The sequence below is a fragment of the Agelaius phoeniceus genome, chromosome 1 (genome assembly GCF_051311805.1).
Source record: "Agelaius phoeniceus isolate bAgePho1 chromosome 1, bAgePho1.hap1, whole genome shotgun sequence".
Classification (NCBI taxonomy): domain Eukaryota; kingdom Metazoa; phylum Chordata; class Aves; order Passeriformes; family Icteridae; genus Agelaius; species Agelaius phoeniceus.
The window spans coordinates 110264484-110280065 of record NC_135265.1 but is presented as its reverse complement, the minus strand read 5'-3'; the positions used below and the strand labels follow the sequence as shown (position 1 = coordinate 110280065).

Sequence of the window (15582 nt, the reverse complement as noted above, 5' to 3'; positions counted from 1 at the left end):
TCCCTGCTTGCTGGAAAGGAGCAATGTCTCTGTTTTGAGACACAACTTAGATGGGTTCTGACACAATCTGTCACCACCACAAGCTTCTAATTATTCATCTTGACCAACTTTCAGGTAGACACTGAGGTCTCTTAGTCACTGGGAAGACTTGTAGAGAGCTGTCCCCCTGGGAAGGTAAAGAACTCAGAAAAATGAAATGAGTCCTCTCTTGCACCATGTACCCCAAAAGGAGCCAAGGCAGCCAGCAAAGACTGGTAGCTTTTGCTAACATCTGGCTAAGGTTCCAGTTGCCAAACCTTTATTATGCTGGGAATGTTATTGATACATGTATGTTTGTACATTTCTACATTTGTAAGTGTACAAATATACATTTCAGAGGTTTTTCAGGGGTGGACTCAGCCCCAGCCTAATCTGGGAGAGTTGGCATTGTATAGCTGGTTTTGTTCAGGTGCATCACATAAACTGTCCATACTGTACCTTTGCTAGTTGAGAGACAAAGAAACTGTCCTGTTTAGCAGATCCTTTTCCCCACATCCTAAACAACCCTGAATCTACACTTTTCAGGAGCTGGCACTCATTTTTTACTGATTTCACAGTATCCTAACAAAAAGCAGTTTTCTTGAATAGGATTATGATGGAAGTCTTAGAGAGAAATCACGGATGGTATTCTCCAGAGACTTTCATGCCTTCAGGCTGCTTTAGGCAGTTTTTCTCTCTAGGCAAAGTTGATTTTTGAGAAAAAAATCTATCATACAGTAATCTCCTGCACTGGGATCAAAGTGCCCTTTGTCCTTACAGCAAAGCAGGCTGATACGTAGGTAACATTCTACACACACTTTGCCTGCACGTAAAATTCAGTGCAAGGTGCCCACCAGTAACAAACTATGCTCCAATCTAATGCTTGGGGGTTGTATTCAGATCTTGGAAAGTTAAATGCTGCTCCTAGATCTGTGCAACAACATATTACCTCATAATTTTGTTCTCATTATTAATGAATATTTCTCTGAAGCAATGAAGATTTGTATGTCTGGAAGAGAAATGATCTGTATTCTAGAGCAAGTAGGCTGTCCTGTGTTTTGCTGTCAGCTATTCTGCAAGGAGATAACGCCAAGGGGTTAATTATATTGGCACTTGGCTGCATGAGAAATTGCTCTCCTATGGGACAATTACTTAAGAAATAATGATTTTGTTCTAGGTTTTCCTGCAAAGTAGCAGTTTCTGAAAAATCATGTCTACAGGGATAGTACATTTCAGCTGTCCATATTATTTTGTTTCCCTCTTTCATAACATTGATTGACCTTTTGGCAGCTGCTACTTAGAGTGAATAATGAGCATGAAAAATTCTAACCCCAATATGATTTTTATCTCAATGTCCTTCCTTTGCTGTTTTTTTCAACTCTCAACATAACCCAGACAGGGATTCTTTGACTACTAGCAGGGAGACCAGTTTGAGTGGAAAATTAGACTGTGTGTTTGTGAATCTCCTTTCACACATTTTGCACACAACTAGATCCTTTCTGTAAGTTCTAAGATACAGGTGGACTCAGTGAGATTGCAAAAAAAGAGTGTCTACTACATCTCATCTCTGATCATGAAGCATCCAGAATTTATACAGAATTCTATTAAAATCCATGCAGACCTAATTTAAAATTACTATAGCCTAGTGAAAGCAATGCTAGGTTGTTCTTCCCACTTCCATTGTCAGCCTCAACCTAGTATCGCAATGTGGTAATATTTTCCATAAAATGCATGTGAACGATCAGGGATTTGGAACAGCTGGTGGAGAAGGATGGTTCTCCCTTGGCAGAGAATCAAAACATAATTGTGGGAGGGAAAAGGAGAAGGAGGATGGATAACTGCTGAGCATCCAGCAGGTGCTGATTGACTGTTGTCTGTCTGTTGTTAAATGTTCTTAAACATTTTCTGTGCAACGGGATTCTGAAACTTATATACTGAATAGCTTATCCCAGATACACAATAAGAGAAGGTGAAATGAAAAGAGGCTGAGCTCTGAAATGTAAGTGGCACTGGCAAACTCTAGACCTTCTGAAGGAGGTGGAAGCTGCTACGAGGAGCTGGAAAGAGGGCAGCTCCCAGAGACTGCTAGCAGGGCACATGCCCCAGGAAACGTGGTGCAACACAGAGCCTTAGCACAGAGCAGTAGCATAAATGCCCTTTTGTGCAAAAAGAGTAAACTGAGTTACTGAAAACTCAACAGAAAGAGATATCTAGGAATCCTGGTGTGTAAGTAGCTGCAGAGTAACACAGCTAAAACAGAGATAGTATGAGGCTATATAGTGCAAGCATCTGGGGTCTAGGGGACTCCAGAAACCCAGAAGAAGGAGTGGTCACCCAGAACACAGGGTTATTAGGGTGTTGAAGAAGAGGACAGCCAAGAGTCCCTGGTGTACCCAGTAACCTCAGCTTTATGGAAGCCAACAAGTGTGAGACCCCCAGTTATGGAAAAATTTAGATAATCTTCAAATATTTGAATGCTTTGAGGCTTATCTGAATTCCAAATCAATTGAAGTTCATCTCTGAAGAATTAGGGTTAATGCTTATTTCTAATGAAAGTGTGTTCCCTGTTTGAAAGCATTAGAGTGTTCAGGTCAAGAGCAAACATGTCCTATGGCTAATACTCTTGTTTATGTCAAGGATTTTTCCCACTATGCTATGGTATTTTTCTCTCTCTTCTGTGTAGTTTCACACACTTAGGCTTGTTTTACACAGATAATCTCCTTATTCTCTGCAGCATTCCCTTCTATTTGACTTCATTTAGAAAGCCAACTGCTTCCACATAGCAGAATGCTCAGACAGGCTGGAATACTTTGACCATAAAAACCTGTAAGCTTCTCCTGTGACATTGGAATGAAAGGCCCTGATAGATGATAAGCCATTCAGTAATCTGGATAGAATTCCCAAACTCCCTGTTTGAAGAATTAATGAATTCCTGGGCTCTGAAAAAATCCTTTCTATAATATAGAGACCTGAATGTGACACCTTTTTTCACTTCTCTGGAATAACATTCCATAGGGACTTACAGGAAAAGACCTGAGATTTACCTCTCAAAGGAGTTCACCTAAATTTTCTAGGTGAAAAAAGAGTCAAGAACTTTGTGAGTTTTACTTCAGGTGTCTGTCAGCTCAGTTGCTTCTGGCACATAAGGAGAGTGCTCAATGCAGTAACTGCTTGAAGCCAGTGAGAAATCTTCTGTTGCTTTCACTATTTGCTAATTATATAACATTCCCCCTCTCTGCAAAGCCAGGGATAATGCTTTTCTAATTAATAAATGTGCTCAGGGAAGTTCATGTTTGAGCTTGAATTTCAATCTGTAAAGAATGGTATTAAAAATTGTGGCATTCCAGTTATGTGTGGTGTTTGCATGTTTATCAGCCTTTTCCATTTTAATTTTTGCTGAGGAGTACGTCTGTATTTTGAGTTTTAATGGTCATTATCAGATTTTCACAGGACTAACACTGCCCATTTATTTGGAAGTAAGGAAACATTACTGATCTTATGCAGAAAAATAAGGAAAACATCCTTATTTTGTATCTTAAATCAAATCCAGTTACTTCAAAAATGAGGAGTTGGATACTGTTAGTAAACAATTTTGAAGACAGATGGGTTGGGCTGGTCTTGAGGTATAAAATCATAGGTTTTTTTATAATTTCCAAGGTTGTGTCTGAGGAGCATCCTGGGATATAGCTCAAAGTCCAAAAAGGAGACATAAATAGATGATTCTTACTTTAGGGCATTTGTAATGTATGAATTCACCTGGCACCTGCTCATCTCAGCAGGCTCTGAAGCATTTAAACTCCAAGGTCAGTGGGCACTTATTATTACTTCTTCATTAGCTAGCCCTATAGGTCTTGTGATCTCTCAAAAGCAAACTTCTGTTATTCAACTTTAATATGTACTCATGTCTACATACTGATCTATCAGTCTAGACAAGTGATTTAAAAAATAAAAAAACTAATTCAGTTTATGCACAGAGCTAACTGAATATCCTTGTGCTAGAATTAATATTTCCTGTGTTTTAAAGATGCTGGAACTTGCCATGAGATCAATGTTTTTAAAGGTCAATCTATTTATTAGTAAAATTATTAGGTGGTTTATATTTTAAATTTAGCTTTTGTGCCATTCTTACAGGAAGCCATGCACAATAAATCTACAGCATGATGCAAATGTTCCAATAGCAAAAAGAAACCTTAACACAGGTCACTATTTTCCTGGGGTCTTGGCTAGGCTATTTTGGGAGTGTATTATATTTTTAAGTGAATTTCTATCAATTATCCATTTGTTCTCAGTGGACTGCAGATATCAAAAGATTAATTAGACCACGCATGACAATCAAAATCTTCCTCTAGCAATAATGACCAAAAGAGGTTCTGTAGGGTTAAACTATAATCTTTTCTAAGGTTATATATATTTGCTAAGCTATTGCAGCTATGTACTTTTTTCATCATCTTGCTGTTTAAGATTGTAAAATGCTGAGTCTAGGGCACTTCATTCTGATACCTAAATACAAATAGGTGTGAGGAAATGCCTGTTTTTCCATCATGCAGGGCCACCTGAGCAGGGTCTTGAAAAGCTTCTGCAAATTTGCACAGGGCCAAATTAGCCATTGGTTAATGTCTTTTGAATTACTCAAGTCTCTGTTTAGTGGAGATCATTGTAGATACAGACAGATCACCACATGGACTCACAAGGATGCATCTTCCATGTGAACTATGGCTGGTGTGCCTGTGGGTGCCTTTGCACTCTGTCATGTGCCCTGGCCCACCCAGACCACATCTCCCTCCTGTCCATCTGTCCCACCTTGTAATAAGATCCCCATCTATCCTGCAATAAAATGCCCTGGGCATGTTTTTGAGTGGGAAGTTACCAAGTGACAGTGACAGTGACAGATTTATGCCTTTCTTTTTATTAATTGAACTGGTGCCTGCTTCCTGCCAAAAGCTCTGCTGAAATGCTATACTAATCATTTTATCTCATAAACAGAGTTCCTGTATCCACCACAGGCTTCACCCAACTTTGGCATCAGCTTCCAAGCACATTTACCAGTGTCACAGTGACAAAACCCAATGAGTGCCTCATGAAAATGGATCTGAGAGGAAACAGCCTTGTATCCTGTAAGGGATAAAAAGAAAAAGGTATTTCAAAAGATAAGGGACAGAACAGATCATGACCCTATGTACAATGCATTAATAACATCTGTCTTTCCTTCTTTATTTATTTTTTTTTTCTTTTTGTTTTTCTTCAGATTTTAAAGACAAGAATAGAGTATACTACAGCATTTCTGGGAGAAAAGCCCAAGGGCTAGACACTTTTGTAATGTGGAACCAGCAAAAGAAAAGTGCTAATAGCTGTTTTAGACAAGCCACTGGTCATAGTGTTTTTAGCTCTCTGAGCCAAAAGCTCTTGCTGGTTCTGCCTGTAGCAGATGTGAAGCTAGCTCTGTGACACAGGTAGGAAATACTGGGTGAAGGCATACTAAACCAAACAGGAGTATCTTTGGGGTAGTGCTTCTCAGCATGTTACCCATACACTGAGCTGTACAGACAAAAATGATTCAGACACTTTGAAATGCAGTGGAGTACATGAGTCAACAGGAGATTAACTGGCTGTTATTCCTTGGTATATTGTAAAGGAAAAATCTTGCTTGTGTATGTAAATTCACAAACTCTTCAGAGTCCTTTCTGCACGAACTCCTGTGTGCCTTACATAGTGGCAAACACAGGTTGCTGCTTAAATGGATGGACAAAGGCATCGTGTGTATACTTTTCCATGATTAAGCCTCTGTGGTTATATCCCCCTTTACCTACTGCCTGCCAAGCTGGGGGACTGAATTCCAATCATGTAACAGATACATGCTCAGGTTTATAGAGTGCAAGCTTGTGAATAAGTCAATGCAACACTTGCCGCAGATAAAAATAGCAATTTCTTTTCTCACTATCTCTGAACTAGGTTCAGAACACCTCCTGTACCAGAAAAATAAAATAAATATCAGCTGAGCCTACAACTTAGCTGTATCTATGACTCTTGTGCCACTGTTCTAGACCTACAGTCACAGCTGTTATAGAATCTGCTTTTTGCAGTTAAAATGCATTTTATCCCTGCCTTGTGTTTGTGTATATTCTTTCTGGGGGGCCTTTAGCTTCTCTTTCTTGGCCTGCAGAGCATAGAGGCCCCCACATACCACTGCTGAGAAACTGTTCAGTGTCTGGACTGTTCGCAAATTTTTCTGCCTTTGTCAATAATTGTAGCAAAGCAGAGGCTGCTGTGTCTTTAAGACAAACTCAAGCAGAACAATCACCCCCTTATCCAACAGACCTTTACGTGTCATGCAGTTTGTAGTGTCCAGGGGGTCCAGCAGCTGGCTTACAGCAGCCAGTTATGTCCCTGCTAGAGTTAGGAAAAATTATTATTGCCTGTACTCAGGTCCAAGTGGGAGGAAGTTTGAGTTTCTGACTCCCAACATCTTGCTTTACAAACCTGGAGTCCACATAGTGATTTTAAGCATTTTGAAAAAACCCCACTCTGCAAGGGGAGTGATCCACAGTGTTAGATGAGGATGGAGCTATCGGGGAATTATTCTCACTCCTCACTCTCATGAGGTGTAGAGGTCAAGTATGAGTTGTCATTGCTGTACTGCCCTTCCAGCAGTAGCTCCCAGATCAGACCAGTCCTGTTCCTTGTACCCCAGCCTTCATGCAGAGTTCATCTGGGAGCCACATCTGATCCTGGGGGCCAGGCAGTGCCCTCTCTGTTTGTAGGGCAACACTATGGTGCCTTCACTGCTACACGATGCAGTGCACAGCATCCCATGTCTTCCTGAAAGCGCATCACAGCCCATAATATTGGAGCCACTGGAAACCAGCTTAGGGAAATATGTAATGGTAAACTAAATTCATTTAATCCTCTTCATCTCTCTGATTTTCTCCTCTAAGCGTGAGTCAAAAGAATTTTAATCCCTCTCATGTAGGCCAGAGAAGGCATCAAGGCCAGCAGCTTGTCCACACCTAGCAGAACTGTTGCCACACTTTATGTTCTCATTCTGCCTTAACAAACTCTCAAGTATGGCCAAATAGACAAGTCCTTAGAATTGCTTGCATGCTTCAAAAAGCTTTGAAAGGTCAGATCAAAATCCTTACCCACTCTTGCTAACTAGTATTCTCACTCAATAGAGGACAAAAGACTCATGCACTCTGAATGACTTTCTTTATTCTGCTCTCCTTCCTGCAATTTAAAAGATTCCCTCTGTCCTCGGTATTGGACTTCACAACACTGTTGGCTACTGCTTTGTACTAATGATTTCCAATGAGCTTGACATCATTAGCTATTGGGCTCCTGGTGGCAAGGAAAAAGTAAAAAAGTAAATTTTAGCTTTTTCTTTAAAGATGATACTCAGCAAATAGGTGCTTTAGTCTTTGAAAAATGATGAAAGAAGCATAGCTTGAAGTGGGAAAAACCAGCAAATAACTCCAGCTCACAACTATTATCTGGGGGATATTTGACTCTAGACAGAACTGTAGGTCTTTTATTAGTATCAGCTTGATGAGTCTATTGAAGTTTCTCCACAAAGTACAGAAAGTCACATGAAAAGAGGAACACATACTAATTTTGCTCTTTCTTTGTGTCATTATGTGAGGAAGGCTGCAAATAGCAGAAGAGTGTAATTGCTAGTCACACTCCTTTCTGTTGAGCAATTTGTCTTTTTTTTTACACCCAGGGTTGCCATGCAGAAGTTGGGGAGATCTCAGTGCAGGAAAGCACTGAGTTATACATGGCTTATGAAACTCTTTACCTCCTCTGCCTGAAGTGCAAGCAAAACTGTATGCTCATACATCCAGCTGGCTTGTTGATGGTGGGTTTATTTCCTGCACAGGTCCATGAGTGCTCCCATAATATCTACCAGCACAGGTGTAATTGCCTTGAGAAACCACCCCTGGGCTCTTTTGAAGGGCAGAACTCTTCTGGCTGTTCCTTGCACACAGCCACCCAAAACAGCAGAGAAGAGGTAACAGAGTGCCCTATTCTGCTCCTCCTCTTTGCCTGCTGGCCAGCTCTTTCCTGAGGGTACACAGTCCTGCGGCCCATGGCAGGGTACCCAGCAGCCAAGGAGCTCTGCAGGCTCCTTGGACAGACCCCTGCCACTGTGTTTTGTTTGGTCAGGAATTAAGAGCTCCAGCAATCTGGAGCAGAGCCATGTTGTGGTACAAAGAGCCTCTTTTAAACAGGGTGCATGGGTCTGCATAGGCAGGTCTTGGCTGCTCAGTTTCAGAGCAAAACACTACTGTAAAAACAAAACAAACAAAAAAAAGCCATGTCCTTGGCTGAAGATAAACCCAGCAAAGCAAATTCAATCCCTTTAAAATGTAAATATTAATTTAAACTTTCATTCTAACAGCACCCTTGGGTCTGTTGCCCTTTGGCTGGAATACCTCCCCTCTCTCCTCTGCTGCTGGGCAGCACTACTGGGATGGAAGCCCATCCTTTCCACAGTACAGGGAATAAATTGCTCAAGGTGGGAGGAAGCTGTCCTTGTAGAAGTCTTGTCTCTGGAGATCATGACATGTGCAAAGGAAAAGGCATCCGAGCTGGACTATGGGAAGAATCTGCTGAATGCCAAGCAGGCCATGCAGTCTCACCAGGCACTCCAAGATGTGGCTGAGCCTGGTTGTTAGGCAGCTTTTAGCATGTCTTTGAGCTGTCTCTCTGTCCCAGACTCACAGCAGCACTGCAAAAGATGATGCCTTATCTGACTGCTCAACTCTGTAGGCAAGAAGCACAAGAAAAGAAAAAAGGTGAGAAAAAGAAGGAAAGAAAAGGTAAGAAGAAGATGGAAAGAAGAGGCTGAGATAAAAAGAGCATGGTGGCAGGCACTTAAATTTACCTCTTTTCTGCTGTTTTTGAAAAGAACCAAACCTAAGAGAGACCTCAGGTATGCTGGCACTCTGTTGGGTGCAAAATGTCTCTCAAAGAAAGGACAATGAGTGGCTCTGGGTGGGGATCGCTGCTAATGATTACCACCCTCCTGCATCTATCCTGAGCATCTCTATGACACTGCAGATATCCCAAAAATATGATGATTACTGTTTGACCCAGCAGTTAAGAATAATTTCCAGTGCAGCAGTTTTGGCCCAATGGTCCCTTCTTTCACATTCCCCCTACTGAAGATGTATGATTTTAATGGAGTTTGTGGACATGTGTGTCTGGATTAATCTTGTGTTTCTGTAAGTAAAATTCACTAATTCTTATAAACAATGCTGTATGCCCAACTGAGCTGTTCTTCAGGCAACTTGAAATTCAGGTGTCTGTACTTATATTGTGCTGAAAGGTACAATTCCCAGTAGCTGGGAAACCTATTGTGCCTGCTCAGACAGGGACCTTTTTTCATCTCTGCCCAGCAAAGACAGGAATTTTAAGTCAGCCTGGCTTTCCATCCTCAGTTTGTAATTCTGTTGCTAAGTGGCAATGAAAGAAGATTATCGGATCACAGATTAACAGAAACCTCTATTCAGTGCTCGTGTGTAATTATTCATTTCACTTACTTATTTGAGAATTGAGCTTTAGCTTCTGTGCTCCTACCTCAGCCTCACCCCTCCAGAGATTTTTATCCTCAGGGTCTGATCAGGATTCTGATAAACTGGCCTTTCTTTTCCACACTTAGCCTCTGCACCCTGGGGTGGCTCTGCCTGCAAGAGTACCCCAAGGGTCTCTGCTCTCAGGGGGGGCCTCAGAAACCAAATTCCTACTCTGGTGTTTTGGAATTATTTATTTTGGGAGAAAGCAGGAAGAGTATATGAAATGGTTTAAAGAGTTCAGACCCTACAGAGGTTACCCATTTGCTTCCTCCACTGATAAATTCCCTATTTTTTTTCTCTCTTTTCCAAGCTAATATGTTCCACTGTCTCAACAAAAGTGGCCAAGCAGCATAAAAAGTGGAGGAAGACACTAGCCTGAGTGGCTGAGGTAATTATTAAATGTTAAGGGTGAGCCCCTGGCAGAAATTGTTTAGAGTGGGTTTTGAGGGGAACCCAGTGGGTTTTGAGGGGAACCCAGAAAAATCAGGAAACAGCATATCTGGCTAATGTTGGAATGCAGACAGAAAGGGAAGGAGAAGTCTGGGAAGGAGATGTAGTTTGTCAGCTGTGAGAAGGGGGTAGTACACAGCACTCACATTCATAGTACAAGTGTGAGGGGCAAAGGCCTCCTTATGGAAGAAAATTTTTTGATTATTTTAAGTAGAAAAGCTGCACCAGGGAGCATCATGCAAGGAACAGGAGACAGAAGAAGGACAGAGCTGTGTGGGGCCCCATCTCTGTAAGTGAACAGGAGGAAAGAACAGGAACTAAGCATTTAACAGGAGCAGGGAAGGGGGATGGTTGGAGGATTAATTGGCATAAATTCAAGTAAAAGGAAGAAATGGTATGGAGGGATGGTGAGAAACAAGAGCTGCAAAAACAACAGAGGGGAAGGCTTTGTGCAGGGAGAGAAGATATGCTTTCAGGTTGTGATGGCCCCAGACTGTCATACAAATAAAACACAGAAGCAGAAAGCAGCAATATATAGAAAAGCAAATCTTTGGCAGTTCAATATACCCACTTTACAGGGGACTGTTATTTTCAAAGTCTTATGCCCAAGTCTCCAAGGGAAGCAGCAACTCAAGAACAAATAAGGCTGAAATAATAAAATAATATTTTCTGAGTCAGCCTCTGTGTTTTCAACTGTAACTGACATTAAACATGTGCTGCCCCTATGCCTACTCAAGACTGGGTTTGCTGGACATCCTGTTTTACAGAGCTCTTTGCGAAGGTTTTTTGGTGTCAAATTTTAGAAGGAATGAATACACACTGTCCTTTTTTTTTCTGAACAGCTTGTGTAATTCTCCTGTCAGCCCACTCTGCTGTAGCTTTGCATGTAATTTCTCTTTGGAGGTAACTGTGCTGTTTCCAAGCAGGACACCTTTTCACTAAGATCATTTTTAGCTCAGCTACCTCAGGGCAGCTACTGCCTAGAGCAGTGGGTCAAAAAAATGGACCTCCTCTTGCTGGGATGAATCAGCTGTTCAAACACAGGGTAAACATTCCCTTTGTGGCTCCAACACCAGAACAGATTTTTCCCATGTATATTATGGGTCTTCTTCAGACTCAAAGAGAATCGGCAAACTGCAGGAGGTGTTTGCTGCCCTTGAGGTTTCGGCACAGCGTCCCAGATGAGGACAGGATGTTACTTCCTTTCTTTCCTCATCCAAATAAATTATAATCTGAGACACAGTGTTTTTGAATTTCAGTCTGAAGAGGTAGCATTGACATCATCATGGTAGTGCCCATGGACCACTCCAGAAGTAAGGGCCTGGAAGAGCTTGCTATGTGGAGATGGTGGAAACCAGAGAAATGAACAGGCAGATGAACCAGCTTGTACTTCTGAACAGTGATATATAGCTTGTGATTGCTGACCCCATGAGCAGCCCACTTTTGGAAAAAAAAAAAATTGTGAAGTACCTGGTAGGCCCCTTTCTTCTGAAGTCATTTGGAAGGAAGAAAAAAAACTCTTCAAAAACAGAGAGCATTCCGTTTCCATTCCTACAGACATCCTGCTGGTTTTGGGGTTAGTCATCTGCAGTCTAAACTCCAACTTTAACGAGAGTTATCAAACACTAAATTGCTTGTACCCATGAAAAATGAATTACTAGGACTATGTCAGCCTTGCTGTTTGCTAGAGTATTCAGTTATGACAGGATGACTAATTTATCCCTCACCTTGTAATTACAAATGTTCCCCTATAAGACTGATGTGATTAACAGACACTCCCATTGGAATGACACTTGCCTCTCATGCTAGGCTGAGCTCTGCTCAAAAGGAAAAGAAATTTCTAGATCCTCTCATGTTGTCCCTGCCTATATGTTGAGGAAACTACCTAGAGAACCCTGATGAAGCAAACACAATAGTGCCTTCATGGCAAAAAGGGTCTAGTCTTGACCCTAGGTCAAGTTAATTTCCTCTTACAAACCTTCCAGAATGAGGTGGAAAAAGAAAGAAGCACTGATAAAGAAAAAACAGATTTCTCTGGAAAAACCATAAAGCATGAACAGAGAAAAGGGGTGGAAAACATTCCCTATTGCAAAGCACATAACAAGACTTTTCTTTTTCTGAGGCGATGAGGGGACATCCTGTGCTGTGTTGTGCAACATTTTTTAACAACCGCTTCCTAATTTTTGCTGATTAAAAAAAAATAAAAATCAACATCGATAACAGGTCCCTTTCTAAAGCTGTCACTGATAGATTGTTCCTTTTGAGTTATAGTGGTAGCCATACAGAAGCCACCACACAGTGACTGCAGTGCTGGGATGCTTTTTTGTCTCCTCCTGTAGCTTGACTCATCACCTGTACAAGCCCAGCACAACGGTAGTGCTATCTCAGGTTAAAACTACGCAAAGCTGAGAAGAAAAAGAGTGATGGAAATGGGGATGGAGACGTTGCTCTGGCATTACTTGATGATTTGAGTGCTGATCCCTCAGGGCACTGTTTGTTAGCTGCAGTTCTATTAATCAGGTTGTGTATTGTTTCTCTTTTCATTACAGCATGCATCTAAACTTCTGAAAGAAAAACGCTCTAAGGGAGTCCTAAGGGATTCATCTTCTGAGAGCAGGAATGTGCTGATATGTTGCCAGAGAACATCTTATTTAAGAGATCAATGACAAAGCTGGAAAAAAAAGTGTTATTTGGAAGGGATTTGTCACCGACATGAAAGGAAGCACTAGAAGAGAGAGGCTGTCTCGCAGCCCAGGACCTAGTCCTGTGTTCCCATGGGCTTTACCGAGCCCAGCCGGTTCCAGCTCAGTGCCACTCATGATGTGTTTGTAACCAAACCAGAAACCTTTCAGGTGCAAGGAGGCCGGAGCGGTGTCACCGACAGTGGCGTGTGCTGTGGGGGCAGCTCTGCGGCCGCTCCGCTGCCCGTCCCTGCCAGAGGCCTCTGTGGCCCCTGGCTCCGCTGCCGCCGTGTCACCCTCCCGCAGCCCCGGCAGGCCGGGGACACGCGGTCACGGGCTGCCACCTGGTGGCCTCGGGCACTGCTCGCCTCCTCCTCACACCCCGGGGCGTTTTCCTCCAGTTCTAGGGAAAATACTTCTTCTTGCTGCTGTTTTTGTTGGTGGTTTTGCTTTGTGGCTTTGTTTCCGAGGCAGTGGGGCAGGAGCTTTCCCGCACAGAGGGAGGGCCGATGGAATGCTGGGGTGCACCAGGAAGAGTGTGGCCAGCAGGTTGAGGGAGGTGACCTTCCCCCTCTAGTCGGCCCTAGTGAGGCCACATCTGGAGTGCTGTGCTCAGTTCTGAGCTCCTCAGTACAAGAGAAACAAGGTGCCAGGGTCCAGTGAGGGTCATGAAGATGATTTGGGGTCTGGAGCATCTCTCTTGTGAGGGGAGACGTGAAACCTGGACCTGTTTAGTCTATCCACTGAAAGGGGATCTCGTTAATCCATATAAATATCTTAAAGACAGGTGTCAAGAGGATGGTGCCAGACCCTTTTCAGTGCCCAGACACAGGACAAGGAGTAATGGCCATAAACTAACACTTAAGATATTTCACCTCAACATGAAGAGGAACCTCTTTCCATTGAGGGTGGCAGAGCACTGGAACAGGTACCCAGGAAGGTCTCCCTCTCTGGAGATGTTCAAAACCCACTTGGACACATTCCTGTGTCACCTACCTTCCTGTCTAGGTGACCCTGCCTTGGCAGGGGGGTTGAAGCAAATGATCTTCAGAGATCCTTTACAACCCTAACAACTCTGTAATTCCATGAAGGAAAGATTTAATGGTTCTGCTTTGCGAAACGTGTTACGCCTTTGGTGCCTCCTGGAAAGCAGGTGGTCATCTGTTGGCAATAAAGATAACAAACCAATTCTTTTATTTTCTTTTCACTGACACCAGGAAAAATGTCAGCCATTCCTCTGTTGCTGTGATAAAGAACCTTATCTGTGGTGGCAGACAGAGCCAAGCATAATAAAAAAAATCCACCCCAAAAATAATTTTGTTACCAAAGTAAACAAAAAAATATATGCTGAAGGCAGCTTTCCATTTCCCTACCCTTTGAAAGCCTGGATTTCTTTTCTAATGCTCTGCAGAAAAACCTATTGCACTTAGATATTGTCGAACTCCAACTCCTCGAAACAAAAAACCACCCAATCTTCTGGATGAGTAGGCGGCACTTTGGAGTATTTCAATTCCTGTTGATCCTTTAATCTGGCTATAGGGCAGAGCAGGAAAAGGTAGATGTTGGAGAGAAACAAAGAGGGGTTATCTGAGAGGCAGGGCCTTTCAAAGGAGGCTCTCTCTGAAATGAACCCTGGTGGTACTAACTGCTGATTTATTTGTGGTACAAATTCCTTCCAGTGCAGCAAACATTCCTCACAGAGTATTTCTCCCTAACACACAGCAGATAATTTTGTGAACTCAGACTGAGCAGTATGTTCAGCACATTCTCTTCCAGAAACAATTTAAAAAGTAACAGCTTCTTTTCTTCTTTCACACAATATCATGATACATATTGTGTCACATTGTCCTTTTCTGCTAATCTCAAACTTCAGCTGATGCAGTAAGAGAGCCTCAAATTTTGTTTATAGCAGAACCTCACTGCTTGGAGGCTTTCTACCTCAAACTGTTTTATTGCTCCTCAGACCACGTCATATCAAGAATGTTTTTGTGCTATTCATGTGCTTCAAAAGTATTCTTCTTCTTTTGTCATAGGTCAGAATACCCCTTCTCAGTGAAAAACCTGAATAAGATATCTGAGAAATAACTGAAGACACTCTGGGACAGCATCATTTCTGCCCTTCCCTTTGGATTTTGCACTGTGGATGTGGTGCCCTGGCTCAGTCCCTTCCTTGCCCACCCCCATCCTGTTTGCTGACAGAACAATGTGAACAGCAGAAAAGGCCTCAACACTTTGCAAGTGCTGTTCAGCAATAACTAACACATCCCTGTGCTAGCAACACTGTTCTGGTCATAAATGAAAAGCAGCACTACAGGTGCTCTACAAAGAAAATTAATTCTATCCCAGCCAAAAGTAGTACAGTGGGATGCCAGACTGCACTAAAAATTATTAGTGTGATTTGTAGAGAGGGGATCACACTAAAGGGGTGAGATATTTGGAAAATGATACATTGAAATACATCTTATAAGTGTGTTAGTGGGTGTCTTGAAAGTTTATGATTTTTTTACCAGAATGTTCATTTAATTACCTCCTTCAAAAGACTTCCTTAAACAGCCAACTACACTTCTATACTGACATGGATTAATTTACAAGTCAAATTTTACTATGGCTGCTTTCCTAGCTCCTGTTACTGTGTTATTGTACTTGTACCTTTTAATTTGACACTGGTTTGCAGGAATTTTCTTGAATTTGAAAGTAGAACACAATGAAAAAGGCAGCTAATTTTTTTTCTTATTTTGACCTTCTTTCAAAAAAAAATTATCCTGTTTGTCTCACAAGTATTTTGAACTAATCTTTTGGAGTAACACAAGCAGAGTGAGCAAGGAAATTTATCAGAGTTTATAATGATGGTTGACTCTATGCAA

General features: G+C 42.1%; 2 long non-coding RNA genes across 3 annotated transcripts; both read left to right on the top strand.

Moving 5' to 3' along the window:
• The first annotated feature begins 3682 nt into the window (after positions 1 to 3682).
• LOC143696019 (uncharacterized) lies at positions 3683 to 5357 on the top strand. Its single transcript, XR_013185489.1, has 3 exons — positions 3683 to 3821; positions 5002 to 5153; positions 5264 to 5357. It is a non-coding gene; the product is annotated as an uncharacterized LOC143696019 (long non-coding RNA).
• Positions 5358 to 5361: 4 nt separating this feature from the next.
• On the top strand, positions 5362 to 11430 carry LOC143696014 (uncharacterized). 2 transcript variants are annotated; one of them, XR_013185488.1, is made up of 3 exons: positions 5362 to 5468; positions 9898 to 9975; positions 11297 to 11430. It is a non-coding gene; the product is annotated as an uncharacterized LOC143696014 (long non-coding RNA). The 2 variants fall into 2 exon arrangements; XR_013185487.1 differs by lacking the exon at positions 5362 to 5468 and adding an exon at positions 8655 to 8807.
• The last annotated feature ends 4152 nt before the right edge of the window (positions 11431 to 15582 follow it).